We start from the raw sequence: 20,716 nt of genomic DNA on the forward strand, positions 1-20,716 counted from the left end.
CTGAAAAACATCATGCTAAAATGTTTGCAACACATTGCCGTTTACGTAGCTTTTTTTACCGCCTCTAAAAGAAAGCGCCGAAAATGCAAAACCTCCGAGATTTGTAACTGAATGGCGTTAGGGCTTTGCGCAATGCGCCTTTCAGGTACTGCAAATGAGTGAGTTATAAAAAAGCGCCAAATTTTCCAAGTAATCTCACCAGAGTGCTGTGTTATACCACGGGAGAGTGAACAGATTGGAATGTGCTCCGCAGGTGCAAGAGCCTTGAGGCTAGCATGCTGTGATCAACTCGACACAAGTAGGTGGCCAAGCACGCATCAGCGCCCGCGCGAAGATAAGCTGTTTTTCTCTGTAGTTTTTTAGCATACTGATCGTGCAGCTCGCAGATGCCAGCGCTCCCGTGGCGTTTATCTGCACTAGTAAATCTCTTGAGCTCATCGATTGTAAGTTCTCAACGCACATTTTGGAGTCTGCATCATAAAGATGTCAGGGGCACACTGCATCATAATGCACATTGGACATCATCTTTCAATGTTATCTCCGCCGAAAGACCATTTTCATGCGTCAGAGTTAGAGGCAGGACTTCATCCTTTGTGCGCTCGTTTTCATTTGTCTCTTGCGCAACTGACGATGAAGCGGCAAGTTATCTCTAGTCAGGAAGGCTCAGACGGCGTCAAACAACACGCGTACATCACCTTGTTTCGTCCCGTGCAAAGTGCGAGGGAAGACAATTGGAAATCGATTAGGAGGGGAGCCCCTCGCAGAGGTTCCCATTCCCTCTTCCGACGTCATCAAAGATTCCGCGCCGCCGCTCAACTTCTTCCGGCGACTTTTCCGCGAGCGCCAGCAGCTTGGCTGGCGCGCTAGCCAAGCGATCGCTCTCGGTCGCGCGCCAACAGCCTGCGATGCTCAGTTGTTCGCGCGCGGGCCTCCGCTCTCCTAACTAATCCGGTGGCCCAATCGATCGACCCAGGCAGGAACGCCGGGCAGGGGAGAGAGCCCAGTGACCCGGGCAGCTGCCCGCCAGTAAGCAGCAGCAACAGCACAAGCAAGCATGCAAGCAGCGAAGCGCGCTTGCCTTGCTCGCCAGCTCGTGCCGGACGTTCGTCAAAAGCGATCGAAGCCAGCCGCAACGCGAGCACAGCCGAATGACAAAAGCAATTAAGCCCTCTGACACCAGCGTCTTCGCTAATTATTGCGCTGCTCCAAGTGGGGGGTTCCGACTGGGCCGAAAATAAAAGCCGCGCGCGCTTTTCTTCTTCCACCGGTGGAGCGGTAAGGTCGGCCATTTTTCGTCTGCTCGCTCTCGCGCGTCGCCTCTCCTCTCTCTCTGCTCCACGCGCCGACCCTCAACGCGCTTGCGCGGCACTGATCACGTGGGCTCAAGCCGGACCAATCGCGGCAGCGCCTTTGAGAGGAGGATTGCAGAGGTAGCAGGCGGCGAGCGACTCTCCGGGAACTCGCTTGGCCGTTGTATACGTTCGTTGTGCCGCAGGCAGCAAGCGGCGTTGCGGCGATGGCGTTGGCTTCTGGATAAACAGATTGTTTTGGGGTTATCGGTCGCTTTCCCTGGTCGACGCGAGCGATCGTGCTGTGTGTGCCTGTGGGATTCGGTTCATCGTGAACGGCTGTGCCTCTTGGATTTACGCGTCGCAGGCTCTGAAGTGTATCGTGTAGCTGCGTGCGCGGCTCTGCGTTCAACACCCCTCCGGAGGCCCCCTTGAGTTCGCTTCGAGGTAAGCCTAACAGCTTCTCCGCACCACTCGCGACCGGCGTGTCAAAAGCGTTCTCGGCTTCCAGAGCGTCCTCACACAGACGAATGAGTCATGGATGCAAGTGCCAATGTTGTGTCTAACACTGCCACTGCCGCGGTACTTTTGAGCTTTGCCCGGGACATACCGTGACTAGAATAGCGCGGGGCTCCTGTCGTTGGGAGGAGACCTCCTAGGGGGCGAGGGCCTCATCTTGGCCATGTCCCGAGCGCGCCTTCACTCCCTTGCCCTCGTCGGCGGCCACAACCAGAAACAAGCGTCCAGCAGGGAACAGGGAACCTCCGTGCGCGGTGTCTCGTTTGTTTCTGCCGCCTTGTCATCCATTGGCGAGACCGGAAGCAACTGCGCGTAGTCAATCGTCATGTTGCGCTGCTGGTGGCCGAGTTATTTCCGGTTGTTTTGCTAACCAATGCCATTCCTTTGCACAGCGCTGAAAAGTTAAGCAGAAACTTGTTCGGTCAGCAAGCCAAACGCTTTTCCTGTTCCTCGACTGCAGTAAATGTCAAGAAGATGGGGAGCAGTCGTCCGATGCTCCTGTTACCGGATGAAAATTGAGTGCAAAGGCGCCGAGATACTATACGAATGATCGACTTTAGTGGGCGGCTTGAGTCGGTGCCTCGTTTCCCGTTTAAATGGTCCCCTCTCGTAATGTCGGCGACCCCAACCAGCCACACCCATCTTTTTAGTCACTCTGTAGCTCCGAACGTCGTCTAGCGCCGGGGCGAGATGCCTTTTGTGAGCCCAGTGCCCCGCCCAGCCCCCTTTCGCGCGGGCGCGCTTGTCGTCTGCTATCGCGCAGCTTGCGGCGTGTCAAATGAAGCGCACTGTACTTTAGTGCACCTTTGATGGCAGTGCCTATTCAATCACTTATATGTAGTCGTTTTCTTTCTAAGCTTGGCTAGTTATTTGCGCAAATATCAATAGCACGGAGTTTTTATCAGTATCTATTTATTCATCGCACTGGAAGCGATGCGTTAGTTAACGGTATGCAAAAGCCACAACTACGGCTCTTTGTGAATAGTGACCGAGCGTAGCGTTCGAACAGAAAGGTGTCATTTTTCCTGGTAAAGGAGAGGAGTTATTCAACTATAAACGTTCGCTGAGAATATTTAAATTGGCAGTAGTGTGGCGCTGGTGAAACGGGTTGCTTCATAGGGGGCGACCTCACGGTGCCAGCGAGGTGAAAGCCCAGTCAGTTGCTTATGCAGGCAAACTCGTCTGTCTTGAATAAAGCCGACGCGGAAGTGGTTATCTGCGAGTGCTATCGATTGCGATGTACAGAGCTCGCGCGAGGAACTCCCTGGCGAAGAGCTGAGGCGTCTCGCACTCGATTGCCCTCGAGGGGCACCATTTATATGCATGTATGTCAAGCGGGTCGTTCCGAGAGCATTATGCGCTTTCCATCACAAATGGTCAGGTCACCGTTCCATGGACTGTTGTCGGGTTTGCTGTCTGTAGAACTTGGCGCACTCTTGATGTGCTCCCAGGGAAGATTGAGGACCTGTGTATTCCTTACAGGTATGCTCGCGAATCTGTGGTGCGCAGTTGCCCTTACAGGATTCGTGGTGGGCATTTGCCGTAGTGACGTTCAGAATCAGCCCTTTGCAACTCGCCGGGCCTGGCATGTTTTCTTCTGGAAATGTGAGATGACGCAGAGTGCGTCGCTTTCGAGCGAATACCGATTCCCCGAGATGACTCGCAAGAAATTCGCTGCGAACTTGCCTCTAGTTGCGGTCCACGTTCCACGTTTGATCATGTCAGGCTTTTTGCTAATCAGTCTGTCATGTTGGACAGTAATGCATTCATGAGATGAATTGCAGAATGGACGATTGATTAACGTTGCATTCATGCATTCACAAGATGAATTATACAATGGACAATCGTTTGCCGGTAATTGGATTTATATCTTGCCAGACAGTATTCTGTTCAATCAATCAATCTGCCAGACAAGCGCATGCCGGTCGCCGACTCGCTGAAAGTGAGCGTGTCCTCAGGGCACGTGGCGTAAGGCCGCTGGTTCAGCAACGAACTCAGAGCTCTTTGCTAAGTCGACCTCCAGTTCGATCGCCACTGAGTTCAGCATTCTCAGCCGTGGGCATATTTAAGGACCTTTGTAAGACAGGTCATGTATTTTTGGATGCTAATTAGTCGAGGTGATCACCTTTTCCGCTGTGGAATGCTCAGAACAACATGTACCGTAGTCCGAAACGCGTCAACTCTCACTCCTCGAATCTCTTGACAGCGGTCGCTGCGTCACCAACTCGGACCGAACGCTATCGCGATCTCGCACGTTGTTGTTGTTGGTCGGCGGCACTGGGGTGTAGACACCAAATCTGTCACTGCTGACGAGCTCATTGGTATTAAAGCTGCACGGTGGCACTTGCAAAGCGGCATCGTACTTCCTGCGGTCAGATAGCGATGCTTGAATAGGGCCTATTCTGGGCTGAAAATAGTAGCAGCTGCTTCTAATAGTGGGTGACCTGTCGTACGCTTTATGGACTGCAACAGTCTATCGCAATGTTTGCTCTGCAGGCTTGTGTACACGTTATGCAGTCCGCAAACTTGGGTATTGAGGTGGTCACACACGCTGAGTCAGTAAGTTCGGTTTAACGGGGACAGTGAAAGCTGACGTGTGGGTTAGATGAGGCCGTCTTTTTGCAGTGTCCACGGTGTGTCTGCTGGTGCCGACGAGGGGGATGATTGTGCAAGAAAGTCTACTTGGTAGCCTTCGATTACCATATGAGTAAGCAAACGCAAATACCGTTACCTCGACATAACGTCGCTTACCTGCACGGCTCTCCGGGACCCGTTAAAAATGCGAACCAGATCCTGGGCGTTCGCTTTAAAATAAGAATATAAGGCTCAAACGCGCCCACGAGGGAAAGTTCAAGGCCACGTCATCTGTGCCCGTTCAGTTCAATTAGTCTCGTTAGCCAGGTTGCGCAACTTTCAGTAAACGAGTTTGTCTAGGCCGACAGTTGGGCACGGTGAGCAGCCCACAGTGGAACGTTATGCGATTTCGGTTTCTGCGTGTCATTTTATTTTTTTGCAGTTGGTCATCGTGGCTCAACTGAGTCGAGAGCAGTCTACGCGTAGAAAAAAAAAAAAAAAAAAGACTGTCAGCTCATTACTGCGCATTGGCTCATTGCCTTCGCAGGGGAACATCTCTGTTGATTACTGCGTTGCGCTATCCACGTTCGCTGCAAACGGGAGGTAGCAGCTAATTCGTTGTGGCGCAAGCGCGGACTGGCAGGAAATAGATTTGCACCGTCGTGCAGCCCTGATCAGTGCTGTCCTGGACAGCAGTTTTCTGTAGTTTTTTTTTTTTTTTTTTTTTTTTTTTTTTTTTTTTTTTTTCCTTCGCTGACTGGTCGTCTCTCAATTTTCTGCCTCGGTCGTTTCGGTGCGACTTCGCGACGGCTCTCAACACCTTCCTCGTGGCGGGATGGCCGCCTCGTTTGTCTCCAGAGATAGTTTGATATTGAGCAACACCTATTGTGCATAAGGAAGAAGAAAAAAAAAAGGAGGTGAGGGTGTGGGAGACATTAGGACAGAGCAGTAATGTAGCACGGAACTTCGGCCCGGGAATTTTTTTCGTGTGCCTATGATTATCACTTTCCATCAAAGGCGTCATCTGCGCGCTGTATTTAAGGCAATCACCTACTTCATCGGCAGCCTAATGGGGGAGGGGAAGGGCGGGGAAAATCGAAGTACGCGCAGGAAAGTGAAGCAGAGAACTTTTTTTTTTCCTTTTATATATTTAAAATTGAAACCCCTATATTTCATGTCGTCGAATCAAAGCCGACAGCGTATGTATGAGGCGACCCACATAGCCCACTGTCTTGCATGGAGGCATGAAACTCTACACTCATTGTATTTAATCATCAGCGATCGGCTTGAGGCCGGAGGGTGTGTTGAAACGACGATTGTGCTGCATGCGACCCCATCCCCTTTTCCCGTCTCTGTGCAAAGCGTACCGAGTGCGATAACGACGAGTAACCTTATCGAAGAAGTGATTAGATCGAGACGACCCTCGGTGTAGGCTCTCATGAATAATGGTTGGCGTGTCTTCGACGTTTGTTGAGTGTGCTGGTATTCAATAAGTGCAGCCTACGTGCCGGCGTTTAGCATGGACGTATTGCATCGGGATCTGTTCTTCGAGTTGCGCAACACACTTGCTCATTTTTCTTCCTGGTCGCGTTCGTCCCGATCCGTGTGGTTCGTACGCAACCAGCTTGCGAGATGAACGTTCCCTCGCCTGTCTTGTGCGACCGTTCCTTGTCCCGTCGGTTTACGTGGTTGAAGAGCAAACGTGAGACGGCAACTCCGCCTGTCGTTATACAGCTATTTGCTCACCGCACTGTGTGCTCCTTTAGTCCATTGTTGGCGATATTCGTGGTTCCTTTAATTGCTTCCAATTGGTGGCCAAAAAGGCGACAGCTGCTGGCGTGAGTCATTGCACTCATCCTATCTGAGGAAGCGTATTCACCCCCGCCTTAAACTGTCAAGAGATCGTCGCTGAGCCGCGCGTCAAGGACTCATTTCCGTCGTCTTTGTGAGTTTCCGATCCGAGTTATATAGCTCGTTCTTTTTGCGTCGACCGGCAAACATGACCCACTGGGGATCTCGTGGAAAATCTATGGGGTGCTATCATTCGCAGATGTGACGTCATCCAGTGCTGGCTTTACTACGCCTTGGAAGTAGGCTGTTGCTGAAGTTTCAAGCAGCAGTCACCCCTCAGTCGTTGCATCTCTTCTCGGTCCAACCTCATTTGCCAAACTGTAACATCTCTTCGGTGCTCTAGCCTGTTTGTGGGTTCCCAGACCCCGTCGGCTAGTCTCGGCTGGCGGCCTCTCTTGCAGGCGATGACTCGAGAACGTTCGGGTGGTCCGCTCGTGTCACGCACGCGCCTGCAGCGTAGAGGTCACTGGCCCCCCCTTCACTATCAGCGCGGAAAGAAGGCTGCCCCCTCCGGCCGTGAAATACGGCCGCTGAGTAAACGGACGGAAAACAGATGTCAGCATCTGGGCCGGGCCCGCCCATCAACCGGTTAAAAGGCGCACGAACGGCCGAGGACGCAACGAGAGAAAGACATTGAGGAAGCGACAGAGGAGAGAGAAGAAGCGGTAGGAGAAAGGAAGCGCTAAACGAAAAACTCGTGCTGCCGCTGTTACAGCAGCGTCCTTGAATGCCTGGTCGTCGCTGATGGATGGGTTCGTATTGTGCTGACAACTGCTCTTGCATCGCTCGGCCCGCCGCCGCTGGGAGCCGCGCACATGGCATGGATTTGGGGTCGCGACCCTCCCCTCCGCCCCGCCATCATCAGCGCTCACGTCTCCCGCGGCAGCTTCTTGTCATCTGCGAGATGCTCTTTCCAACTCGTCGTACTTTTTGTCAAGCTTCCGGATCCTCACGGAGACGCGTCGACGTCGAGAAGGGCCCACTCGATCGGTCCAACGCATGAATCCTGGTCTGCGCTTGCATTTCTGCAAAAAGGAACACGCCCGTGCAGGAGGGGAAACGGTTGCGCGCGATCCACAGCGCGTGCCCAGAACGGAACTCTGGCGAGCTCGTAAAAGGGCCTCCTTCCACTAAGATCTTCGACAGCGCAGCAGCTGCCTTGTATGCGGCTGACACGCAACAGGAACCGTTCTCCGTGAATTCGTGACTGTTCTGTGTGTGCGTGTGTGTGTGTGTGTGTTTTATAGTCGCTTTCCTTTTAATCAGCGGCAGCGGAGAAGCGCTCGATGGAAAAGACAGGGACGCGTGAGCCCCTTCCCCCATGCTTGCCCCCTCCGCCACGCCTCCTGCCACAACTACAATCTCCCACGCGCGGGATGTGGAAATGGTTTAACAGCTCTAGACATAGGACGTCTCTCTCTCTCCGGCAAAATAAAAAGGTCGAGTTGTTTGGTTTGACGACTCGGATCTATTTAGCAGATACAACTCGTGGTGGCAGGCAGTTAAGCCCAATTTCCGGCCGTCTAGCGCATCATTATTTATTTCCTTCTTTGCTATTGCTCAGTCCATTATTTATTTTGTCGCTCAGTGGGCGAAGGCACGCGGGGGCAGACTCCCTCGACGCTTCCCGTTTTACTGTGATCAGTGCACCCGCCCGACGTATTCTTTTACGCGGGTTCTGTAATGCTCGCCTTGCACTTGCGCAGACCTTGTATGGCTGTTGCTAAATGGCTTTAGCGCTGATCTTCCTGCTATCGCCATAGTCGGTAGCAGGTTTCTCGTTGTAGAAGTCACTATAGGAAACGAGGCAGCCGCATGCACACGTGTGCCGCGCCCCGTTGAGATACGCGTCACCGCCGAGGTCGCCTTGCTGCCATTGTGCAACTTCAGGAGACGCGCATTCCTCTAGGCTGAAATAGCGACGAACTCGGCGAGTGCCATAACAGGGGAGCCCTGTCGCGTATTGCCATACCATATCCCATAGGCGCACTGGAACAGACGACGCTTTCAGCGAGTTAAACGGCGATTGTTGCTGAAAGATCTCTGTGAACGCAACCTAAAGGTAACATACACTCACTGTAAAGGGCGATTGTTGCTGAAAGATGTCAGTGAACGCAACCTAAAGGTAACATACACTCACTGAGGCATGAAATGATTGTGGGAAAGGTAATTGCTTAGTGTAACTGTTGTCATACCGATTGTTACTTAAAGGTGTCTATAAACGCAACCTAAAGGTAACCTACGCTCACTGAAGGCAGAATATAATTACAGTGAAGACAATTGAAAAAAAAAATATTCAGAAAAAACAATAAAGCACAGGAGTCGAACGCATGTTTAAGTGGCATCAGTGAAGAGATGCGTGGTGTTAATCCATTGAGCCACCAAAACGACGGGAACGGTGGGCTTCAAATATGTTCTTATTTGTTTAGACAATATATCCACTATTTGTCGCTTGGTGGCGCTGCTCAGAGGAATCACGCGCCAGAGCGTCGTCTGCTCGAGTGCTCCTACGGGATATGGTTTGCTAATAAGCAGCCCTGTCGGGGGCCAATTACGGATGCGCGATAAAGAGAATACGCGGCCCGTTTGTTTCTTTCTATCGCGTTCCTTCCCACTTCTCTTCGTGAAGGTGCTTCGCTTTCGCGTTCGTTTATTGCTTTATATAAATATATATGCCCCCCCCTCTTCTCTCTACACCTCACTCATCTCTTCAGTGGGACGATCGATGTCTCGCGATGTTTTGGAAAAGGAACAAAAAGAAATCGGGGCACAGATTCCAGACTAGTGCGCGGCGAGCGATTGCCGGACGCCGAATTCGTGTAGCGGCGCAGCTCTTCCAGAGGAAAGAATGGTGGCCGGGGGTTGGGGAGGGGGGTTGCATCGCGTGCGCTGCCGAAGTGGCAGCTCTGAGAGCGATGTCGGCCCATGTGTGTCGGTCGGAGTGCCATCCATCATCCGTTTATCCATCACGCATCTGCGGGTCTCCGGAGTGCACTGTGCCTGTACGCACTCACAGACACACACTGGTACTCTCGCGTCTCACTGTGTCGCACTATCGTGGCGGCGGCAGCAGCAGCGGCCGAGTCTTTCTCTTCCCTATCTCCCTCTTGGCAGGAACGACGTTAGAGGCGTTTGGCCGCCGGTGGCCAACGTGTTCAGAGCCGTGGCGTACACGGTGTTGCAGCGCTCCGATGTGCCCTTGCAGCAAGGCATCGTGACAAACGAGCCTCGTTTGCGTTCGTGGAGCCTAGAGTGTCTCTGATTTGTGCTCGAGATTTCGTTCCTCTGTTCGCTTCGCCGTTTGTTAGAGACGAATAAAATACAAAAACGAATAGAGCCGAGTAAATAACTGCTGTGAGCGTTTGCTCGGCGGACGGAAATAACGACACACGCTCGTTATTTTTAAGTAACGTGTACACTATCGCTTTTTTGCGTTCGGTGCAAAAGAGCAAGATCCGCGAGCTCTTTGCGTGGTCCCCGCTAAGTCTTCCTCTCAAGGAAGAGGTCATTGTATATCTCGGTTTTAGAGCGATAGCTTATTACGTTCATGCACAGGCTTCAAGGTCAGTGAACGGCGCAGTTTTGACCTTGAGCCCTCGCGCTGTGCAGCAAACGTCGTCTTCATCGTCATACCCAGGCACGAGCCCACTATGCTATTGCTCTAGGCGATCACGCCTCGTGTAAAACTGCAACACGCTCTCGCGCTGCTCTGCAGCAAACATTGTAGTCTTCATCAAGTTCCAACTGCTCCGGTCAATCATTCAACCTAGGTAAATGGGCCACACACATACGCCATATCGCTTGAGGCAGACCTACGCCGTGGCAGACAGGCTACCGAGACCATCGGGCAACGAGAGGCCAGACTAGCCCGTTGCCGAGAAGCTTACCAAGCGCGGAAAACGCACCAAGATCGAATCGGCAACAGCGACTGCGGCCGATGGCTAACGCTCCTGAAACTTGGTTCAAGCATAGTTGAACCTCTAGAATTTATTTAATGCCGTTATTTTGCAATGACCTACCGTGTTTCGGCGGTATAAACCTCGAAAATACACGAGCTGCCTCACTAGTGTTGTTTTTTTTCTTTTTTCCCCTCGGGAATACTTGCGCTCATATACTCAGTTTAACAAGTAGTTTGAAGCACCACGAAAAGCAAGGGCGATATGGGCCGATCAAGATGCCGAGCACAACAATGGCTGTGCTCATTCCCTGTAGTACTGCCGCCGTCGGCGACTGGAGCGGAGGAGCACAAATCATGCAGTGCCCGGCATTCTTATTGGTCAGTCTTGCCTTTACCTTTCGCAGTGCTGAAAATGAAGTATAGATGCGATCTTTGCTGACGTTTCTCCTCTCTTCACCTATGCAGGCGTGTAAGGGCAGCTGAACAAGCCTTAATCTGCATGCATTTACGTCATTGGCTTCATTTCTTCGCTATGTTTTATTCTTCTTTGCACACAGGCATTAGTGCTGGCAAAAAGAATATACCTTCGTTCAGTACTTGCAGTAGTAGTGTTAGCATACGCCATTCCAAGGTGTCGTTGAAACAGCGGCAAGAAAGCGAAGCAAGCGTATGAAACGTTGCCGCTACTTGGAAGTGCCGCGCACTCGGAGTTTAGGTTTCTGAAATGTCATTTTCCGGTGGAACTGTCGGGCACGATTCCAGTTAAAATTCAAATGACGGGTCTGCGATTAGCTATCGCATTTAATTTTTTTTTTTTAATTTTTTACTCCTCCTTCCCTCCAGCCGCGGCTTCCACGGCCTTTGAGCGGCCGGCAAACGCGAGCGCGCACGTATGAGATCAAAGCGCATTCCCTGGAAGTCTGAGTAGAGTAGCGTACGAAGAGAGGAAGATGGGATGGGAGCAGCACCGCATTAGAGGTTTTCCGCCAGCGTGCGGCGGGGGCTAAATGGACGTCGCAGCTGGAAAAAAAAAAAAAAAAATGCTAGCTGTAGCTCGTGCTTTTTCGGCAGTGCTGCTATGGAGTGTGTGCCGGTCGATGGGGCAAGGAAGCCCCAGATGGAAAGGTTTTATCCCCAGCGCTAGCGCCGCTGCGGCTGCAGGCTGCATCGCCCGTCGCGTTGGTTGGGGTTGTCCCCTTCCATCGCCGTCGTCGCTTGCGGCGCCGAGCATTCTGGCGTCCGCAGCCGCCGCGGAAAGAAGGGCGCAGGGGGTTAAAAAAAGAAAAAAAAATGAACGAAGGAAGGAAGGATGCCTTCTCGGCAGCGGCGGCGGAAGGCGCAGTCGGCGGAACAGCGCATTTAATGACCCGCGCGGGAGCAGAGCGCTTTCTTTCTCTTCGCGGCCGCGCGCTCTTGCCGGCGTCAGGCGAAAGGCCTTTTGGCGATGCCATTACGCGCGCGCGGCCATCTCGCGATGGCTATCGGCCGCCGCCTGTGCTGCACGAGGAGCGTTCGTAGCTATTTCTCTCTCCTCGTGTTGCACTGTCTTTTCTTGTTCCGCTCCGCCTCTGAACGAGCCGGCAATGAGCGCCGTTTGTCGAGCGGTGTAGTAGGCAGGCAGGTAGTAGCGGTAGGAACAGCGTCAACCGAATGGTAGTTTCCTTTGAGGAAAGGGAGGGGCGAAGGTTGTTTCATACACAGACGTGCCGCCTCCCCCCGCCCCTCCCCCCCCCCCCCCCCCCTCTCCGCCCCGCCGCTATCGGTCTAGTCCTGTGCTGTGTTTATGATATGCGTCGGCGCTGCGTCCCTACCTGCCTGATTGTGCGTATATGTACGTCGTAGTTGCAGTAATTTGCCGTAATGCGTTGCTGATACCCACCGCGCGCAATCCCTTGTCTCCGTCTCCGTTCCTCGTTTTCGCTCAGGGCCGGAGGACTTCGTGCTGGGCATTAGGGGGTTGGCTGTGGCCTCGAGTTCGGCTTGTCAGCGCTGCATCTCGTATATGGCAGCTTTGTTGCCGAGCCAGTTATGTATACCCCGTTATTACTTCCTTTTGAATTTTTGCGTGCAACGATTGAGAATTTTCCCTAAATACATGAGAGAACGGGCACGTGGGCGGAAGAGTGCAAGTGTGAACGTCGACCCGTTTCAGCCGCGAAAAAAAAAAAAAAAAAAAAAAAAGAAACCCGAACAAAAGGCGTCTTCAACGACGCTGTGAGGCATTTTTCGCGACTATTGCTTTCTCTGATGGCAAGGCGCGTCTTGAAAGTCGTTAACGGCTTTGAGACGAAAGCGCCGCCCAAAGTAAACAAATTGTGCGAAAACAGAATGGTCCGATTGTCTCGCTGGTCTGCGGTCTCTTGCACGCTGAACAGAGCGCAAACTGTATCACGAGCGGCCGCCAGCGGCGTGGTGTGTGTTCGCGCGTATGGTTATTATCCGCCTAGAAAGAGATACCCGCGGAAAACACAAGACGATATCGAGAGGCGAGGTCACTTCGTTTTGAATCCAAGGCCTTTTTTTCCTCCCGGCTGCGGTGGCCTCTCATCGTGGCTGCCATGAAGCGATACGCTGTTGCCACTTCGGCGGTGTGCCCGTATCTCGGGAGCGCGTTGTCTCTCTCTGCCCCGAGCGCTTAATTCGACCAATTACGCCTCTGCTGTACAACTCGTATATGCTTGCGGCGGCTTCCTGCAATTACGGGAAACGGTACGCCTCCTCCTCTCGCATTTATTACATCACGTTTTTTTTTTTTTTTTTTTTTTTTTTTTTTTTTTTTTTTTCCTTGATTTGAATGCGGCCATCTTTCAGCGCTGGTTGCGTTCTCCAGCCGCGAGTTGGCGTGACACAAAGCCACCTATTGGACGTATTAGACGTATTAGAAGGCGCGCTCTATTATTTCTCGGTTCGATTTCGCTTCCCACCGTGTTCGACTGCCACCGGTGGACTGCCTACTGGACGGATTAGTGTACGAGGGCTGGCGCATACGGACGTATGCGGGAGATCCATGTAGGCTGTATAAGCCGCGCATGGAATGCCGGGCTTTAATCGCCCGTGTGGTAGAGCGCAACGTGCGACTCGATATGCGCCTTGTTTGCTCTCTCTTTGCTGTAGAGCTCAAGGACGAAGGTGGTCCTGGGCGCTTGTTCTGGTCGGGTGATTAATAAACGGGTTAAGCGTTTTCTCCGCGGCGCCTCGCTTTCAACACGCACGATCCCGTTGTTCCAAGGGCACGCGCACTGTATACGTGGTGCTCCAATTGTAAACGGTGCCTCCATTAGTTTAGCTAGATAGCGCTCTCGATTAATCGCCGACCCGCGTGACCTTCAGTAGAGGCGCCCATACGGATAGCTTTGAAGGGGATGGTTGTCTGCTCTGTTGTGTGTGGCAGGTTTTTTGAAGACGCATCATCGGACCCGCACACGAAAACTGCGCTCGTCTGGGTGTGTTCATCACTACAGTGAGCTATTGTTATCGCAATAAGCTGTGTCGCAGTGGTATAGGTTCAGGGGGACTCAATCTTACTGACAATTTTTACCCTTGCTTGTTTGCCTCGTTGGATAGACTATCATAATCAACTTATTATTATCACTTACGGCAATAAACGCCAAATACGTTTTGCGGCGCATTTAGAGATTATAAAGTAACCAGTTTGGCCCCACGAATTAGGGTGTCGTCTTGTATAGTTTCGAATGTTGTGCCCAGATCCCGACAGTGTAGTTGTCTGTACAGTTATCAGATCGTAGATTTAGTAGTTTATTGTTATTATCACTGAAACACTCGGCATCGTGTTACCCGTGAACTTCGCAAAGGAACTGTGTATGTATATATGTATGCCGTAGCTTCTATACTGAACGAACAGACAAAAAAAAAAAACTGCCGCATCGGCGGCAGTCTTCGAATATGCTTATTGTCTCTCTCTCTCTCTCTCTCTCTCTCTCTCTCTCTCTCTCTCTCTCTCTACCGTCCAGACTGCTCTGGTTAGCCTACTCGGCTTCAACCTCTCTCCCCTTCCTCCGTCCTTCTTCCTTTGTGACGGCGGTAACTAATGTCAGGTCGCTGATAGTTTCTCGCCGGCACTGCTAACGCGATCGTGCGTCGGACGCGTCGTTGTATACTGTGTGTGTCCAGACCATGGGGGAATAAGATGCCCGCCGTCCTTGGCTCTCCTATATTTGTAATTTCTTTCTTCTTCTGGGAGGACAGCTGCACAAAGACGCCTCTACTTTCAAACGAGCCGCGCGCGTCGCTTGACGAGCAACAGCACACCCTCAGCCGACGACGGTGCGGGTGGCGAGTTTGTTTTGTTCTTGAAGGGAGAAAGTGCGTCTGTCCTTTGTCCCCTAGCACGCCGTCGTATTTGCCGCGGCGTTCTTCCACTGCTATAGGGTTTGGGTGTGGGCGTAACTCTAGACCTTATGAATCCTTTCCTTACGGAGCATGTCTCAATACTTGGTTGCGGGGTCCGCGCCTTGGATGAAGTGTTGAGCGGGTTGCGTTATGTAGTTAAATGCAAAATTGACGGCTTGCGAAATAAGCGGCGTCGTTGTCCGCCTCTCCCTCAAGTATCGCTTGTTCTGTCTGCTTTTTGCGGCCCTCTGTATCCCCCACATGACGCTGAATCACCGATCGCCCCAGTTACATATTACTGTGGTCGGGCTGTGCCTCTTTAATCGCGGGTAGCGACGCAAGAGTGCCCATTAGTCTGCCTCGTGTATATATAGGTCGCCTCCATTGTGCCAAGGAAATCGTTGAGGGAGAGTCGAGGCCGGAGATGGTCACTTTTCTATTTCGGCGTTGTGCAGGCTGCGGGGCAATGCTTGCCTGCATTTCTTCGGTCATGGCGCGGTTTCCTCCGTTTCGGTTGTAGCACCCGGGTGGATGCAGCATTGGCACTGGGAAGCAGTATCGCAGCCAGATCTTTTTCTTCTTGCCTAGAAAAATAGGGGGAGTCAGGAGGTTCAGTTGTTTGGAGCTGATGAGCGCCACGGTGTGTCGAGATGTTCGGTGGTGTGGTAACGTTCAGTGAAATCTCTCGGCAGTTCTAACTAGAAGGCACCATTAAACATTCCTCTATATTGTGCGTAGCTAGAATGAACGGTGAGTATAAACCGGTATTCGTTAGTGGACGGTATGTTGACTTAACCAAAGCGCAAAATCGAATGATCCGGAAGTTTGTATCAAGCGAGTTCTAGCCTCCCGTTTCTGGTAACGTTGGGAGTGGCTATAGAGGCCGTTAGGCAGATATCGAGCGGAGCCCGCGCCAGCTGTCGCGTGTCCTCGTAGTAGCACTGCTGCTCTTCTCGCGCTTATCTCCGACGGCTTTTCCCTTATTTCTGTACATAATGAAGTGGAGATATGCGCGCATGCGTCACGAAAGCCCGCATCTGTACGAGCAGCGGAGGTAACAGGCCTCGTGTGTGCGTGAGCAACGGCAGGTGCATGGTGCTGGTATGGACACAGCACACGGGCGCTTGTTCGCCGCGGATAAAATCGCCGCCACCGCTGCTGCGTCCCTCCTCCACTTGCGCGCACCAAGCACGCCGCTGCGGACCGCCTCTCTCTCTCGACAGAGTTCCCATGGAGGTGAAGCAAAACAGAGACAGTGGGTGGAGGAGAAAGAGAGAAAAAAATTGAGACAAAGAACAGGAGCGGAGGTTAGAAAATAAACGCCCGCTCTCTGCTATCTCTGCGGCGGAGGGATCCGATCGAACCGCGCCCTCGCGCCACCGCTGCCACCGACAGGGCGTTCTCCTCTCCCTCGCGCGCTCTGGGTCCCCACCCACTGTGCCAGCGACGGTCTGCCCTGCGCGGACGCGGGCATTGTCCGCCGCGAGGCACTTGTCACAGACAGCCAGCGCTATCTCTCTCTGGCGTGCAGGGGCCGTGCCCCTGTGCTGCAGCGAACCGCATAAGCGAGGCAAATAGTTGGATCAAAGTAAATAACAAAACAAACAAACAAAAGACTGCGCCGAATCTGATTCATTCACGCAAACAGCTATCTATGTACATATAACAGGAAACGGGCCCTCGCCGGTGTGTGACGCTCAACGGACTGTGTGCTCAGCGACCGGTATTGTGCTTCGTGCGTCAAACGCTGTTCGTGCGTACATTTTGCAGCGCTGTGCGCGGCATTCAAAGTACCTCTCCTGTGCGTGTGTACCAAGTTGTCCGCACGGCGGCGGAGGCGGCTTGATTCCCACCGTGCCCGCTATACCTGCCACTCTGACCGACCGGGCTGGGCAGAAGAGAAAGCAAACAGCGACGGACGCGGAAGCGGTCGATACGCTTCGCGCGTCGCCGCCGGCATACCACCTGTGTGTGTGCGTGCGTGTGTGAAGTCGTTTCCGCTAACCACGCTTGCATTACACCAGGTTTAGTACGGGCGGGTTGGCGGCCGGTTTAATTTAAACGAAACCGATTGCCTTTGTGCGCCCGTTGCTTCGCTCAAGCGCTTTTGCGGCGTTTCGAATGCGTATCGATGCGACAGTAGTCGTTGTGCAGTAGCGACAACGGGAGCACCAGCAACAGCAGTTGTAGAAGCGGCAGAGGTAATTCGCTTATCCGCGACGCGGTCCTAACCGGTTACAGTTGTCTTGTTAAACCTGTGGTGTGCGTATGTGCGCGCAGTGCTGGAAACAGCGCGAGGGGCGTTCCCCGCCAAAACTGTGCACGCGCGCTTTGCGGTCGCGCTTGCGGGACACACCCTTTTATGAAGGAGCGAATAATGCACGCGCTGCGACGGCAAGGCAGACCTTCCGCCCTGATATATTTGCTGTGATCTTCGCTCGATAAATTTTGTGTTCGTCCGCCCCTCCCATCATTTCCATCTCCCACCTTCCCTCCGTTGTAAGTTGCGCATCCGCTAGAGAGAGCCGTCATGGTGGCTAGGTGACGGCAGTGTATGAGTAGCGAGCTCAGTGTGTTCCTCCCGTGCCGGTTTCTTGATTGGTACCGGCGTTTCGCGATTAAAGCACTATACAGTCTCCGTATTATGCCATACTTTCTCTGTATCCATTAAATGACTGATCGAGATGTTTCTGCGTCGATTTTAAATTGAGCACTGTTGGATGTAAGATTAAAAGCGGTCTTTTACCTGTTTCTGCTCATCAAATAACCAAATTGAGACATTGGAGTAAGGTGAAGCCGTCTAACATTTTATGTGCCGTACCTATCGCACGTATGTTTAATTCAGTGGCTGGAATAAACCATGTACTAGAAAATGCTAGAATTCGTGAACATTATTTGAATAGGGTAGGCCAGGGTGAAACAATAAGAAGTATTTTAAGGTTTCTTTGCTTGCCTGTCGTCTTTCATGATTGGCACCTAAGCTCATTACGGTGGCATGAGATATTAGGGCTCAGTGCTGTACTGACTTTTCGGGTTTTCCTGCGTGGTGTTGGTTTGTGGGGTTTAACGTTTAATGTGAACTCGATGTTTTAAATCATTTGTATAAAAGTTTCAATGCTGTGCGGCATCATGATGTTACATTGCTTTATTTTGTGCTATAATTGCCATGAAATCTGCTTCCTTATAGTGTCAATGTTCTGTAATTGTTTTTATATCTTTTTTAAGTGTACATATAGCCCGTTTTAATGTTGTAACCAAACCATATGTTGTACAGACGTCAAGTCGATGACTGTGCCCCTCAAATGCCAAGCCGGTGGCGTGAGGCTGTGTCAAGCTGTCCTTGTGGCAGCTTTTTCTTCACGCCTCCTGTATTATATACACTGTACTTGGTGCAAATAAACTTCAATTCAATTCAAAGCAACTCAGGCTATGAGAGACGCCGTAGTGGAGGACTCCGGAATATCGACTACCCGGGGTTCTTTGGATCGCACAGTACACGAGCGCCTTGCTTTTCGCCTCCATCGAAAAGCGGCCACCGAGGCCGGGATTCGACCCCGCACCCTTGGGGACAGTAGTCGAGCGCCGTAACCACTGCGGCACTCCGGCGGTACCTGTGTATTGCCTCTCTGGCTTAACCTTAACTGCAAATTGTCTACTTTTCGACGTATCGTTGTTTATTTTTGGGGCTTTTGAACGTTAAATAGTGGGGAGGCAGTGGAAAGAAAAACAGAAATTTACAACGACGCAAAAAAAGAAATAAACAAGAAATAAAGGCCTGGTTTTGTCGGCAACTTGAGGAGTATAAATATCTTGTCATTATTATTTTCTTATTGCTTTAAGATTCCCCTCTTCCGTTTCATTCTCTCCGACGTTCAGCCGACCAGTGCAAACAAGCAGCGCAGAACGCACGGCAGCGTATTTTTATTGGATTGGGGGTAATTTTTGCCTACACATACCCTCCCCTACATAAAAAGAAAGAAAATAGAGGGGGCTGTCTTTACGTCACCTTCCGCTGACTCATCTTCAGGAATAGTAAGCGCTCCGGGGCCGGCGGGTCGCTGGCGTAGTTGGCATTGTCCCCCTTCGCCCACACAATCGAATTATGGCCGTCCGCGCGCCATCGAGACACTGGGCGCTGGATGTGCCGCCGCCGTGCCTGGAATCTTTGTTTCCCTGCTCGTGGCGCCCTTGGCTGCCGCGACCGACTGTTGTTCCGCGCAGGGACACTGCGCCAGCTGCGGCAAGAATAGTGGTGGGCGCACGCAATAGCTATTCGACGCGGGTCCTTGCCACTCTGCGCGCTCGAGGAAATCTCGGGGTGCTTTTGTACGCACATGCGATAAAGCGCAGGCCGACCGGTCTTTCTTTTGCTTCCGTCGGCACAACACGCCGCCCCTGCTGTGCGGTTCCCTAATGTCGGCAGGCATAGGCGGCACCTCCATTGCGTGTGGACGCATCGCCCGTGTGTGTGCGTGTTTTCAGCTTTTTCGTTCACTTAATGGCCATCTTATCGCTATGCAAGCGATTTGCCAAGTTTGCCGCACTTCTCTTCAAGCCTCCCGGAAGCCTTTTGCTTCGGGCGCGTTTTCCTACGGTCCGTGCCACATCGCCGCACTGCGACGCTGAACGGCGGTGTCAGATAACGCTGCATCGAATTAGCGGACTGCAGAAAAACGGGCAAGTGAGCGAGGGGAGGAGTGTCGAAAACAGGAAAAGAGGCTAGGGGTCGCGTTTGGAGCCGAGTCAACAAATCCTCGCGCGCGAGCTGTCTGGCGCATAGGAGAGCACCGCGCGTCGTCGCCCTCTGCCCTTCACAACTGCGCAGACTGCGCGGCGTCCCAGGTTTCTGGCGCTGGCTCGACCCTCCTCCGCGCTTTCGACGACGTCTCTGTCTCCTCGCTGCCGGGCTGTGAAGACAGGCCCGCTGGTCCCGAATTATCTTCCGCCCCCCCTGCTATCGACTCCGCCGTCTCGCAACGCAAACACGCTCTTGACGGATGCGCGCGTGTGCATGGAGTAGGGGCGCACGCGTTTCCCCCCTCTCTCTCTCTCTCCTTGTCTCGGCGCCCCGTCCTTTTTTTCTGGTGCAGTCCCCGTCTGGTTACTTCTTGGCCTGATACGTTGCGCGCTGCCCCACCCAGCCCTCGTTTCTGGGGGCGCCGCGTTGCTCCCTCTGTTGAAGCCCCGGTGTCGCGGACCTCCCTGTGACGCGACGCGCGGGTGACGTCTGGTGTGGCCGTGAAGTGAACTGTTCGCGAACGCCGCTTGCCTCACCGACCCCGTGCCTCCTCCACTCCTCTTCGCGCTGTTTCATTAGCGTCAACTTGTGCGCGGCGCCCGAGTTCGCGCTTTCTGCGTCCTTTTACATGGACGACGACTGTGTCTAAGCACAGTGTGTCTAAACTAAAACAGCGTGAATTGTGAAGCTGACAAGAAATATACATTTCGCCAACGGTCGTGTTTTGTAACGTTCTCAGTTTATTCCTATGGCCTTCTTCCATTGGTAGTTGTGACAAACAGCTCATCACTCGCTGGCTGCGGCATCCGAGGAGTGGCTTACCTGTGGTGGGGAGGCGAATGAATTAATGGAAAAAAGGGCCGCCACAAAATACAGCCTCTGAAGGTCTCTTCCCTGCTGTACGTGTGGTGTGAACGAGTGGATTTCAGAAATTGGTGGTTCTGCGGCCGCACCTGAACCCGACGCCAGTAATACATTTGCCCTCCGGGTCGCGAAATTTTGGACCTGCGAATTGTTTAAAACTTCCACTTTGACGCGAAATAATTGGACATTGGGCCCGCTCACACACACACACACACACACACACACACACACACACACACACACACACACACACACACACACACACACACACACACACACACACACACACACACACACACACACACACACACACACACACACACACACACACACACACACACACACACACACACACACACACACACACACTAAATGAGAACACTGCAGAACCTGCACAGGAAAAATACGCAAGCCTGAGTGTTGCTGTGTCGTCCGCGGCATTTGTCAGCGGAATTCCGCGAGTGACAGATACTGCGCCTTTCCTTTACTTTGATTGGTTCAACGGTACACTGGTTGTGTTCGACAAAGGGTGCGCGATGTATGTACCACGTTTCGCATTTCTCCACTGCCGATTCTGCAGTGCTCTCGGAGAGAGAGAAAACGCTTTATTTGCACCCGTCAGAGAGTATGCAT

At 52.5% G+C, this 20,716-nt stretch overlaps 1 protein-coding gene across 3 annotated transcripts in view; it reads left to right on the plus strand.

Annotated features, from left to right (window-relative positions):
- The first annotated feature begins 1,434 nt into the window (after positions 1-1,434).
- Sema1a (semaphorin 1a) overlaps positions 1,435-20,716 on the plus strand; it is a 131,468-nt gene continuing 112,186 nt past the window's right edge. For 2 of the 3 annotated variants that reach the window (XM_084594265.1, XM_084594266.1), the window contains exon 1: positions 1,436-1,736. The gene's annotated coding sequence lies outside the window, so the exon portion shown is untranslated. Of the gene's footprint in view, positions 1,737-20,716 lie in introns of all 3 variants that reach the window. The other variant, XM_084594264.1, reaches the window with a different exon arrangement.

Source organism: Amblyomma maculatum, chromosome 2 (assembly GCF_055883805.1).
Source record: "Amblyomma maculatum isolate TAMU_Amacu chromosome 2, ASM5588380v1, whole genome shotgun sequence".
In the NCBI taxonomy this organism is placed as follows: Eukaryota; Metazoa; Arthropoda; class Arachnida; order Ixodida; family Ixodidae; genus Amblyomma; species Amblyomma maculatum.